Consider the following 13623-nt stretch of genomic DNA (forward strand, 5'->3'; position numbering starts at 1 on the left):
ATTAATTTACTTGTACTGTCTATCTAGTTAAAATTTATAATTTTCTATTTTGAAATGTTGACATGATAATTATTTAATTTAGAAGGCTCAGGACCTATTGAATAATAGATTTTTTTTACAAAGTTCACTCTTCATCTTAAGCACAACAAGCCCACTGGTAATGTTCATTGGTGAATTTGGTAAATGAGTACAATAGCTAATGTATCATTTGTGCTTTAACCTAAGAATCCTATGAGTTTCTTTTTCATTGTGTGTCAATTGACCTTTAGCTCAGCATCTTGTGCATGGAGTCCATGCACACGTCTAAGATGAGTTCAACTTTCAAGAATATCAGGAAATATCCAAGAATTTTACAAAAAGAAGACAGTGCAGTATTGGTATACTGTATTCCAAAGGCTTTATCCAGGAATGTGGAAGCTTTTATCCTTAAACAAAGCTATATCCAAAGAAACCAAACCGATTGGACCAGCAAATTGAAGGTAGTCCCCACAGAGAGAATCAGCGGTATTTTCCCTGTGTGGCTCTTATTATTTTTTACCAACTTGGCTGTTAAAAATATACCATATTGTGGCAACAAGTTCAGACAGCTGACAGTGATATTTGCATTGCAAGTCACAATACCCACATGCCATGTAAGTGATTTAACTAACGAAAGCTGATTTCTAAACAAGTTAGTAATTTTTAAAGTGCTTTTGACTGTAGGTTAGAAATTTTAAAAAAGCTATATTAGCTTTATTATTATTATTTGTATTATTATTTGGGGTATTTATTGTGAACTATATATTTAAACAGTGATTTTTCTCTTATTTATCAAATACTATAAATGCATTTAAAATAAAAGATGTAGTGCTTCGGATGGCCTCGAGTTTTCACACTGTCTGTTTATTTTATAAAGCAGACACGGTTAATTCTTTAACTTTCACTCTTTTGTTTTTGTTAGAAAAAAACAAATTACCACTGGGAATAACATTGCAAGCACATAACTATACATTTAACACAAATCCACTTCTGCTTCCTGTAAAATTGTGGAAGCATTAGGTTTTCCCAAACTGTATCAGTAGGCATCCAATAATAGTTGAACTTGGTGCTTTCTGTGCAAAAACTACCTGAGCCAATCTAATGTTTTTATTATTGTTACCTGTTTTTGGATTTTAGGGCCTTCAAGCACTTCATCTTTTATTCTGAATTTTCAATGCCAAAGAATTATTCCACTATAAGCGCTGAAAGATAACCCTTCAGTCTTACTAATAATTACATGGATGAGCAATGATTTTATATGGAACAATACAGCATGTACTGATGGGAAAATGAATCCACAACAGGAAAAACTTTAATGATCTTTCCACCATTGTTTAGCCCTGTGTCCAAATGACTTTAGATAACTTCTTTTGATTGTGAAGAAGTCTTTAGCATTAGTGACAAGAGACAGAAAACAAAACCCTGAACTCGCTGCTTCCAGGTATGAACTATATGTAAAAGCTCTTTCTACTTCTAGTGAGAACCAAAGAGGCTACCTCACTGAATTTTTCCATTTGTAATTTTAATCGCGTCGATGATACCAAAGATACCAAAGATTTCTTTCTCTGCACGGTCTGCCTTTTGCTCCTGCTCATGTATAGACTGTCTCCTAAGTACAGCTGCAACTCAGATACCCCAAAGATCTAAATGGTCATGTGCACTGATTCTAAATGTGTGTTTTTTTTTCTGTGCTGTTAAAAATTTCCTTAATAGAATCCATCATCAGAGATTAAACGTACTATATTTAACGTGTTAGAGAAACTTAATTGTTGTACTTGTGGTCCATATTTTTTATTCAAAAGAAAGCTAATGTCACCAGCATTTTGCTGTTATTGTGCTTATTATGTCAAATATTAATCCAAAATATGCAGCAGTATTGATTGGAATTAATTTAAAATAATTTGTATTTACAATGTGTGATTATGCTGTTTATTGAATTCTGTACTTTCTAAATTAAAATGAGTAATTTTTCTGAAGGAACCTAGAAAATACAAAGTCAAATTGTTAATTCAATGTAAGGCTTGTCGTTATTCTGATATGGTGGCAAGGTGAGTTGGTAAATCAGCTATGATCTGCCACTCAGATTCTCTTTGTTTGATTCAGCAATATCTAACACACATACTTCTATATTCTTCTCTATTCTAAACAGAAGAACACATGGCATCTAGAGTTAGTTCTGTCATCGTAATTCAGGGCCTGATTTATTTTTCATTAGTGCAATGTCAATTTAATTCCTAAAATAAAACAAACCAAGAATACATTTGACCAGTTGTTATTTAGATCCTTTTTAAGAGGTTTTGGATTGAACAACATATTTTTAAATTAAAATCTACATGAGAAAATGGTAATAGGGAATAAAACTTAAATTGCAACAGAAAATATCCATCAGAATTGAACTCTTCTTTAAAAAAATTCTTGCACACTGAACCTGATATGAGAATGAATCTTCTGCTCATCACCTTATGATCTCTTGGGGAAAAAATTGAGTTAATTAAAGCAATTGTGTTTTGCTTGCTGTTTAATTCGCACTGTCTGTACGTATACAAAATTGAAGAATCCAAAGCTAAAAAGGATAGAAATAACTAATTCAAGTTTATTTCCTAATAAACTATGCAAAGATTACTTTATTGCATTAAAAATTCCTTGCATCTATTTGTATAAAATGTACCCTCATAAACTCAGTTTATTTTTGCTACCCTAGGGCAGAAAATAAAATCTCTCTGATGTATAATCATGTGAAATGTTCCCAAGTCTTGAATTTTTTTTTACAGGAATTTCAAGAAGATGGCACCCTTTTATTCTGGGAAGATTAATTTGACTTTAATTGAACTTATTTGTACTCAGATAATGTCAATCAATCCAGTGCCTAGATTGTTCAATGTTTTTTGTCTTCGATAGCATTAGTAATTTACCCAAATCATATACCATTTATTAATGCACAGAAAAAATTAACAAAAACACATCCTGAATTAGTGCCCACCGTTACCAAAATACCTGTTTTCTAATATCTAGATGCACGCTTTAGTTGCAAAGTGTGATAAACCACGGGACGAGTGCCTTGCTTGAACCAAAGCGGTGTTTCTTTCCAGTTTCGAAACCTCTGTGCATTTTTTTATTCCTGTGAATACCTCAGCTTCAAAAGGCCACCATTTTTTTTATTGCTGGTGAGCCCAATACTGTGGTGCTTTGCAATGCAACCATGCAAAGAACTAAACAAAGATACCAAAGTTTTCTCTCGATCTCAGTCTCTATCTTCTTTCTCTTTAAGATACCAAAGCTTTAAAAAAAACTGAATTGAGTAGGTTGGCAGCGCAGACCGTGCATTCCTTACCGAATTTTCTCAGATATACCTCATAGATAATAGTGTCTAGAGTGATGTTATTATAGCATATGTAATAAATTATTCACTCGTTTTTTGGTAACTGTGACTATGATATAAAAAAAGCTTTATACGTTTTAAGTTGTGATTTTTGTAATAGTTGACAGGTGCGCTTATGGAAGGATTGTATATGTTTCATGGAATTTGGGGAAGTTGCAGAACTAGCCCAAAGTTTACAGTTTTCATATTCTGAAGAAACAATCCATTGTTTATTTTTCTTTGTGTGCGTGTGTATGTGCATTTAAGATGCGTTTATTTCCACATTGTCCTACATAGACTTATTGACTAATTGTTATGTGTTGAAAGTGTAGTGTTAAAATTAGCAACTGCCAAACAGTGCTATAATTTTATGCATGAAGCTGTAAAAAAAAATTTAGCAAAGGTGATGCATTGTGATTATTGAGAGTAATATTTTTTAATTTAAGGAAATAGTTTTTTTTTCTTTTTTAAAAATAGATTTTATTTATGCATGAGAGCCTGTTATTTGTTAGACATTGTGGAACAGTTGTGTATATATTGGACTGTGAAAGCAAACACAGTTGAATTGAATACACTGGATAAGTTGGCGCACAGGGATTGGGATGTGTTAATGTGTCAATTTAAAAAAAAAACAAAAATAAGACTTGGAATAAAGTCAAGTCCTGCACACAGCTAATACGTTTCTCCAAATCACACTATTGTCACTTACAATGGCTTTCAACGGATGACATAACTATGACAAGAGAAAGCATTTTCCAGATTAAGGTAACACCCAAACAAAATTAATTCAGTTATTAGGTAAAATTTCTGATGTGTGGATGTTTATAACTAGCACTCTTGGCAATCTGATCAAGAGAAGTGATTTTGTTTTATTATTTATTTGCCAAAGACAAGGATGGAGTACGTAAGTTTAGATCAGTGAAGAGGCAGTCAGCAGTTGTTTGTTCATATATGTGTATTTTTTCTTTCTCTTCCAGAAAATTATTAGTGTTCTTCCTTAGGATAAAAGAGTGACTCCTTGTGTAAAAACACATTTCTAATACCTATATTTTTCAAATTTGATTTGGGTAAGATTATTGGTTCAAATCTCACTGAATCCTTGAACAAAAGGATTTGAATGTTTTCCTTATAATTTTAAAAGTTTGACAAACATAATAGGAGATGTGAGTTGATGCAAAGGTTGTTTATGTAATAATCAATACAGAGTAAAAGGGACTTGATTATTATTGACTAATGCATGCCCAGATTAGTTTTTTTTTGCATTTTGCTTAAATCTAAGTCAACAGAGCTTCAGGAAACATTATGTGACAATTGTTAAGAATACCATTGTTCTCTTACTCTTAACATTCAACAATGAGTGATTGAAGAGCATTCAAAGGCTGGGGAGATGCTTATTCTTCCGATTTTGAGGCAACTTTAATCCTACCTTCCCGTAGGGAAGCTGAAAATATCAGGAACAACACTAGTTTTACAAGCAGCCTGATACTATTCGCCAATGGAGATCAATGTTGGGTGGAGTGGAAAACTGGTATTCCATCCATTTCTGATGTTTTTCCACCTGATGAGGTAGGTTAAAATATTCATAGTGGGTCCCTACTAGTTGTGGTTTCCTGTGACTTGATTGCTAACGTATTCACTAATGTACTTACTTTTCTACTCCTGTCAGTTTCTTTACAAATGAGTCCAGATTGAGAGGCAGACTGTATCTCCAACAGTGGAAACTGACTGGGAGGAAGGTAGCTTTTGGTCTTAAGAACGAATTTGCCGTGATTAATTCTTTTAATATCTATGGATGTGTTAAGATGGTTTGCACCTCTTCTTCATCATTCATGGCGTCCTTCCTGTGTTATGTTTACTGTTGTTCTTTTATCATGCTTTCTACTTCAATTTCTGACATCCTCCCTATCTATTTGATAATCTCACTAAAAAAAATGAGGGGCAAGTTGACATTTTTCAATCTCCTTTTGGCTTTGACTCTTAGTAAGAGTAATTCCACAGAGGTGATTTTTCAGTAGCATGAGGTTACACCAAGAGGTTCACTATCCTGAAGATCACAGTGCCATTATATTAGCAGATGAATACTTTGTACATTGATACAATCTCCTTCTCAGTACTATTTGTTAATATCTTTATTTAAAGTAGTTTGATGCATGCATCAAAGTAGTAGACAAGAGGAACCTATATGTCAAATTATTATCTATTTAAAAAAAAGTGTCATCTACAAGAAGCAATGCAGCAACCTGCTAAGGCTTTTTTGGCATCACCTCCCAAATATGCAACCACTATCACCTAGGCATAGCAGCAGGTACATGGTAACACCACCAACTACGAGTCCCCCTCCAAGTCACATACCATCCAGACTTGGAAGTACATTGTCATTACTTGCTGCTGATTCAAAATCCTGAAATTCCATACCTAATAGCACTTAGAAGTATCATTGCCACATGGATTGCGCTAATTCAAAAAGACAGGTCATTTCTCCCTTTCTAAGGGAAATTAGGAATGTGCATGAAATGCTACTCTTGTTGGTGATATCCACATCCTAAGAATAAATAACAATATTAGTAATAGCAATTGACTAAGCTGGATATGTTTGGCATAATCACAACAAGTAGAGCTAATGAGGTATGAGGTCAAACTCAAGGTAAAAAAAAATTATTGGGAATTAATTACTGGTGTTGACAATGTGGAGCAGATGATACAGAGACAATAGTGGAAGGTAGTGTTGCAAATTGAAAAAGAAATTGGTTTGAATTGGGAGAGAAGGTGATTGAAGGGCTTGAGAGAAAATAGTGAAGTAGTCATTTATGTATTGCATTTCACAGATTGGTCAGGTGGACTAAGTCAGCTTTGTTTCATTTTCTATACCTTGAGCGGAAACAACCTTGTTTGAGAGATTCTGTGTTAAATAAGCAGAACTCCATATTAGATTGTGTCCATACGTGCTGGTGTGCTCCATACCACACTTGACAGGGTTTGCTATAAACAGCATATACTGTATACCTGACATTGAACCACTAAACTCAGTTCAAAAAAAAATAATGCCATGTTTTGGTATGGCAGAAACTGATTTAAATAAAGATTCTGAAAGCTTAGAGTGAGTGTGGAACATGATCAAGTGTCACACCTGAAGTGATACCCCTTCTTAGTATTCCACCTGCTGGCAACTCGCTGTGTATTGTGAACATGTTCTGATCTTGAGTAAGTTAAGGTACCTTGAACAGCTGATCACTTTGGCAGAGTATTGACCACCAATAAAACCCATACTGAAACTATGTATTTCTACTAATACGATGGGAATCCTTAAAAATAGTACCATCTCTAACTCAACAATAAAAGGCAAATTCATAACTATGACTGGAGATTACAGCCAGGGGAATAGAGATGTATTGGACCAATAAAATCTTCAGATCAGTCATATTGAAATTAGTACTTACTTCTTAAATTATAAGTAAAATCATCTCAGCTCTGGTTGTAATGGATTAGCTTCATGTAAAGCACCCTTATTCTGTCTCCAGAAAATTGATTGTAGGTGGACAATTTGTGGAATTGGCCAGCAGCAGCCAGGGTTACCTTTAACAGTATTCAAGGAAAGTTTACACAAGACTTTCAAATTGTAACAGATGCTCATGTCCTAATTGTAACGAGTTCCCAAGAACAACAATTTATGCACCAAACATTGATTCCTCTGAGGAATTTTTTTCACCCCTTAAAGCATTTGTAACACATGTATCACTGGGCTAGTGGCACAAAACGGGAAGGATTTCATCAGCCACCTAATGTTCAATTTCATTGCAATCAGTGTATATTGTTCATTACCCTGTGTATAAAGGGCAGCTAATTCAGTACTCCCCTTTTTACACTACCAACTAAGATGAATTTCCAAGACTTCCAAATTGTGCCTTTACATAATAAAATTAGCAAAATCAAGGAGAGTTTTTAAAGTGCATACTGTTCCTCTGATAAAAATGTGCCACTTATTAGTTTTGTACATTGTAGTATTATTGCAACCATCAGATTGCTAAAAAATACTAATTTATTAATAATTGATGTTTAAAAACTTTTGTGTAAAGATTGAGCCAAAATTCTGGAAGTCTGAATAAACATGCTGGAAATAGACAGCAGTTTCATCATCATCTGAAAGGTTGGCATTAGAAGTAAAACCTATTCATCAATATGGAAATAGGAGGGGTGGGGTAAGGCAAGAATCTTTACCAGTCTGAACAAATAAAATGGAGACAGAAGTACAACAGAGACAAGTTGGCAGTCATTCATGTACCTAATATCACCAATGGTCATTGGACAAGCTCAACCATTTGTGAAAATTACTTTAAACATGTTAAAGCTGAAAAAACAACATTGAATATTCCAAAAAAAACACAAATGCAGGCTTTCTTGTGATAGTAGAAAGCATCATAGCAGGCCTGTTTGCAGGAACTTGGAGGGCACACATGTATTAAACATCTACACATTAAACATCTACACACGTGTACTCATTTTAAAATGATAATGATTGCATGGACATGGTGCCCCTGTTAACCACCCTGCAACACCCTTGCAAGTCCCAGGGTACCAGACCATTAACTGTCTATTCTCTTATCTCCTCTTGGTTTAGTTCACTTCAAAGGAGAAGCTCACTCTCCTTTTCATTTCCAATTCTGAGAAAATCTGTACCTGAAATGCTAGCTTAGGTTTTTACTCTTAACAGTATTACAAAGACTTCCCATTAATATAATTGAAGTTACTTGCAAATGAGAGAATATGGCTAACAAGAAATAAAATATTTGGATTCTTATAACCATCAGTGATTATAAGTTTGAAATTAATTTGAGAAATCCATCAAAGGTGTTTTGAAAACATTGATTAAAATAACCTTGTGAAACTAGGCTGTTAATCACAGGTCACTCTGGACCTCAGCACATACTGTACTTCGGAGACTCCATAGACAATCTTAATTTCAGGAGGCACAATGATCTGAGAATTAAAGCAAAATGTGGAAAACCATTGGGCAATTAAATAATAATGAGTCTCTTGGATAAAACCACAGTAAGTCTAGAAATGAAATCTCCAAACAAATAAAGCCCAAGAAATAGCAGGTTATGCTGAAAAGTTAACAATATATGATTTTGTCAATCTTTTGGGACATGCAATAAATTCAGAGTTGTGGCATTTGTGATCATGAACCTTTTGCTTCTGGAAAAGAAACATGAATTCTGATTATATCTCTTAACAATATTTTAGTTTCATCTCCAGGACTGAATCCTGTTCTCTTCAAGCTATTTGTTCGTACTGTTAAATAATATTAAAAATCATCTGAAAAATATAAGAAATTCAGTTATGCAATTTATTGATGTGAACACCTTGGAATCTTTATAATCCAAAGCTGCACATTTGCACCATTTTAATTCAATTACTCTTCTAAAGTGCTATCTGAAGTTTGCCAATCCCTACAATAAAAAAAATCCACAGATTTTTTTCAATTATACCTGCTATCCACTGCTTGGTATAGCTGTTTGTAAGAAATGTTGAATTAGTATTCAATTGCTGTTTACAAAAATAATGAAATATTTGCAATCACCATATCTCTAATATGTCCCTGTCATCTCAATATTTTAAAATTATTTTGCTTATGACTTGATTACTTATTACAATGTCAATTATGATGGCTATTATTATATCAGGAGACTTTGTCCAATATTTTCAGGTCCATTCCTAACTATTCATTTCTCATATAATCCTTACTGTGAGTATCTTCTTATATGTGGGCAATTAACTATTCTGCAGGCAGGATATAAGTATTAGTTAACAAGAAAAATGCCTTCTGGTCCAACCTTGAAGTCTTCTGGAATAAGCATAGAATAATCTTCATCTTCAAAGCAGGTGGATCTGTAACGGAGAAAGAGGTTCCCTTAAATAATGTTATCTTGTTGAAGAAGGAGGGGGCGTATTAACCTGTCAGTTAAATTCCAGCACACCATATTTAATCAATTAGCAACATTAGAGACATGTCACTGGATGAGAGTGTATCGGGCTGTAAATAGGGAGTAGGGAATATATTGAGGGACTTTGAACATAACCCTGCACCCTGAAAATAATATCTTGGGTTACAGTACAATTAAATTGAGAATTAAAGCGAAATGTGGAAACCTCATAGAAATTTCAAATTGCTTTTGAAATATAATTTTCCCTCCCTGAAATTAATAAACAAAGCTAAAACCATTGGGCAATGAAATATTAACGAGTCTCTTGGATAAAACCACAGAAAGTCTGAAGTATTATTTTGATACATTTAGTTTATTTTCATTACTGTTTCATTGCTTTATTTTGTTATCAACATTCATTTAAACCTGCTTTGGAGTTATCACACCTTATCATTGGGTGCACCCATGATACATCCATTTTCTTGTACTGCAGTGATTGCAGGGTGATTCATGCTGAAGGAACCATATGAGGTCATCTGCTTTTAATTTAGTTTGGCATCAGATGCTGTATTATTAAAAAATTAATTCTAGAAAATCTTTAAATTTTTATCTTTGTTTAATGTTAATGAAGTGGCCACTGTATCATCATTCCATTCCCAAAGTTTATAATGTCACTATTGTTCAGCAAAGTTCAACACTGTGCAGAACAGGAGTGACCCTGGGGTGGAATTGGTTGTTGGGGTGTGCATTGGTGGCTGTTGAATGGCTAGTGTTTCACTCTGAATATGATGGTGGGCATTTATTATTTGGAAGCACTGAGAGTCCATTCCTTGAATGTTGGATGGAGGTATCTGAGACCTCAGAAACCCAGCCTGCCCTAAGACAGGTGATAAGTGCAAAGGTGCCAGGGAACTTGCACATAAGTTGTGTGCTATGGCTTATGAAGCATCCAATCCTGAGGTTCATTGCATGGCTGTCCTGTTTCCATGGCATCTGATTAGATTGGGAAGCTGGTATTAAAAAAATAATCAACCTGTTCTGCCTTTTGGTCTCTTGGCAACTTAGGTCACACTTTCAGTGCCCATCTGTCCTCCCAGATACCAGTATAGTTTCTGCTCACACTAAAATTGTGGCCTCTGCGTGTGGTGAGAGGTGTACTCTGAATACCAATGAGTAATACTGATTGAATGGCTTAACAGAATCTGTGTAATCAGCTCATTAACCCTGTAGAGCCAATGGTATAGAACATATGCCACCATAACTGCCCCACTACTCAAAGTCAAATATACAAAGTCAAATATACAATTGTGCAGAATTCTACTCAATCCTTAACTTATCTCATTTGGGATGTTTCCAGACAGAGACCAGACACTTCTCCAGTCTAACTCAGTTATGAGTATAAGGTGTCAAACTCCTTTCTGCTGTATAACCTGACTATCAATATATCACTGTCACTATGGCAGCCTCCTTAATGGGCCTTCTCAGTCCTTGCTAACTTTGTGCTGTTCACCTTTCAATACTTAAATAAGTTTGAACTAAATTTCATACTTTATATGTGGGTGTTATAGCACAAGGAATCACAAACAGCATTTATAAAATGTGCTTTTCAAGACTATGCAAAGGAAAACAAAGTCAAATATACAATTGTGCAGAATTCTACTCAATCCTGCCTGTTAGTGTTTGCAAAAAGTGGATGAACAGAACAAACTTTGACAGTAACTGTTTTCATTCCTCTAGCAGCGTGATTAAAAATACAATTTTTTTGCGTAAACTCACATTCTCCTTTAATTAATTGTTCTAAATAAACACACAATGCTCATTGTTAGTTAAGTTCTTCTCATGTTTTTATTATTTATTAAGCTTAATGTTTGCGCCTGACGCTGTGCAATATCCGTAGCTGTGTAAAACGCGAGTTACAACCTGCTGTATCAGTGTTACGTGTTTCAACTATTGCATAGTTTAAGCTTTTATTGTCGTTGATGTTGATGTATCCGGGCACTTTAAAAACCTTTGATAGGTTCCCAATACTTTAGTTTCCGTTGCTTGTTTGTATACTGTTTTCTTGCTGTTTAAACATATGCCCTCCATCAGATGCATAAGTGTTGTCTGCATCATGCTGGAATATGTTTTTTTAAATTGTTTTTTAAATTTTCGCTATCATCAAATGGTAGTGCTGTAAATTCTGCAATTATTGTCCAATAAACTGCTTTTATTCATTCCAGATTGAACTTGGAGTAGTTTGTTCCTGCAGTTCTTTTCCTGTCTCCTCATGGTTCCGGCAGTAATAATATTATTGTTTGTTGAGAAGTTGAAGTTAGATTTACTTTTTAAGGAAGGGCGGAACATGAGGTTTTATGATACATTGAAGTGAAAAAAAATGGGGATCTTCCGATATACTAAATATCTTGTTTAAAAGTCTTTTATAGAGTCATAGAGTCACACAGCACAGAAACACACCCTCTGGCCAAACTGGTCCATGCCGACCAAGATGCCCCATCCAAGCTAGTCAAATCTGCCAGCGTTCGGTCCATAACCTTCTAAACCTTTCCTATTCATGTACCTGTCCAAGTGTCTTTTAAGTGTTGTTATTGAACCTGCCTCAACCACTTCCTGTGGCAGCTCATTCCACATACATACCACCCTCTGTGTTTCAAAAAAAAAGTTGCCCCTCAAGTTCCTATTAAATCTTCCACCTCTCACCTTAAACCTATGCCCTCTAGTTCTTGATTCCCCAAACCTGGGAAAAAGACTGAGTGTATTCACCCTATCTATGCCCCTCATGATCTTATACACCTCTATAAGATCACCTCTCAGTGTCCTATGCTCCAAAGAATAAAGTCCTAGCCTGACCAACCTCTCCCTATAACTCAGTCCCTCAAGTCCTGGCAATACTCTTGCAAATGTTTTCTGCACTCTTTTCAGTTTAATAGCATACTTCCTACAACACAGTGACTAAAACTGAACACCAAGTGTGATATTGAGCTATTCAGATAGTGATATTCCCAGGTTCAAACTTTGGCCTTTATTGGGCCATATCTTGCTGGCTTATGCCTGTAGATTCAATTGAAACCACAGATATTTAAGCATCAAAAATACAGCATGCACTATCTGATCCAAATTCAGAGCACAGAATTGGACAGTTTAATTTTACATGGAGTCCAGAGCCAAAGTCCAGAGTTGATGCAATATCCCTGCATTATGCTGGGATCACCACTTGAATCCTGTGTCATGTTAGACATAACGTAAGATCAGAAACACCATTAATTTCAATAGGGACTTTGGAACAAATGATTAGGAAACAAAGGGGAAGTTAAATTGTTTTCTTAAACAATTTCACTTTGATATTTTTAAATAATTATAAGACCTTTAGTGGTTTGCTAGTTAGTTTTATTTTATTTATTTTTATGTTTTGTTTTACTAGTTAACTTTGATATCTCCACATAATCTGGGAGACTTAAGAATGTTTTAAATCATTTATGGATGTTACAGCTGACAAGAGACCCATATCTTGCTTTGATAACTGTCAAAGGCATTCTATGAGTGGGACCTCCTCATTCTACTGACAAAAGCCCTGCTAGACTCCAGGATGCAAGGGTCAGGGGGAATAGGCCTCCACGTCTGACAGGCTAAGTGGATGGGAAATCATGGGAAAAAACTGGATTATATTACTTGATCTCTGGTAATGGAAGGAAGGTGTCCAGAAATGACAATTCTAGAATGCTAATCAAACAATCAATTGGACTTCCTATTTTTGATCTCTATTGGCCCTTGTTGAAAATACTTGTCCACATTAGATATCATTGGGGAAACGATTAATCTTGGGATTAATTGTCAGGTACCAAGATGTCTGTTCACCTTCACCACTGGCAAGACTTGCACTTGAATAATCCAGATCAAGTATTGGAGGTGGAACTTCCTTCTTGGAAACATATTCTAATAGGGAACCTGCAGTAGAAGAGAAGAAGAAACAAAGTATCCAGGTAAGGAAGCTTCTTCACTCTGGAATCCAGTGACAAATTGTGTGAGGTTATGGATTTGGGAAGGGCAAATAAGAAAGGGAATACAGAATAAATGGTAGGAGCCCAGAAGTGTAGAGGAAAAATGGAACCTTGGAGTGCAAGTACACAGATTCTTGAAAGTGGGAACAGAGATAAGAAACCATGTGGGATACTTTATTAGCTGAGATGTATATATAAATCAGGTTGGCTACTCTAGTGTAAAACAGAATAACAAACAGCACATTTGAACATAGGAAACAGGAGCAAGAGGATACCATATGGTCCCTCAACCCTGCTTTCCGATAAGATCATGGCTGATTTGGTCTTG

The 13623-nt window shown here is 35.1% G+C and overlaps 1 protein-coding gene across 1 annotated transcript in view; it reads left to right on the forward strand.

Annotated features, from left to right (window-relative positions):
* onecut2 (one cut homeobox 2) overlaps positions 1 to 11512 on the forward strand; it is a 28483-nt gene extending 16971 nt beyond the window's left edge. Inside the window, exon 3 of the transcript XR_007958496.1 lies at positions 270 to 11512. The gene's annotated coding sequence lies outside the window, so the exon portion shown is untranslated. The remainder of the gene's footprint in view (positions 1 to 269) is intronic.
* Positions 11513 to 13623: the final 2111 nt, after the last annotated feature.

This window comes from Pristis pectinata, chromosome 2, assembly GCF_009764475.1.
Source record: "Pristis pectinata isolate sPriPec2 chromosome 2, sPriPec2.1.pri, whole genome shotgun sequence".
Taxonomy (NCBI): Eukaryota; Metazoa; Chordata; class Chondrichthyes; order Rhinopristiformes; family Pristidae; genus Pristis; species Pristis pectinata.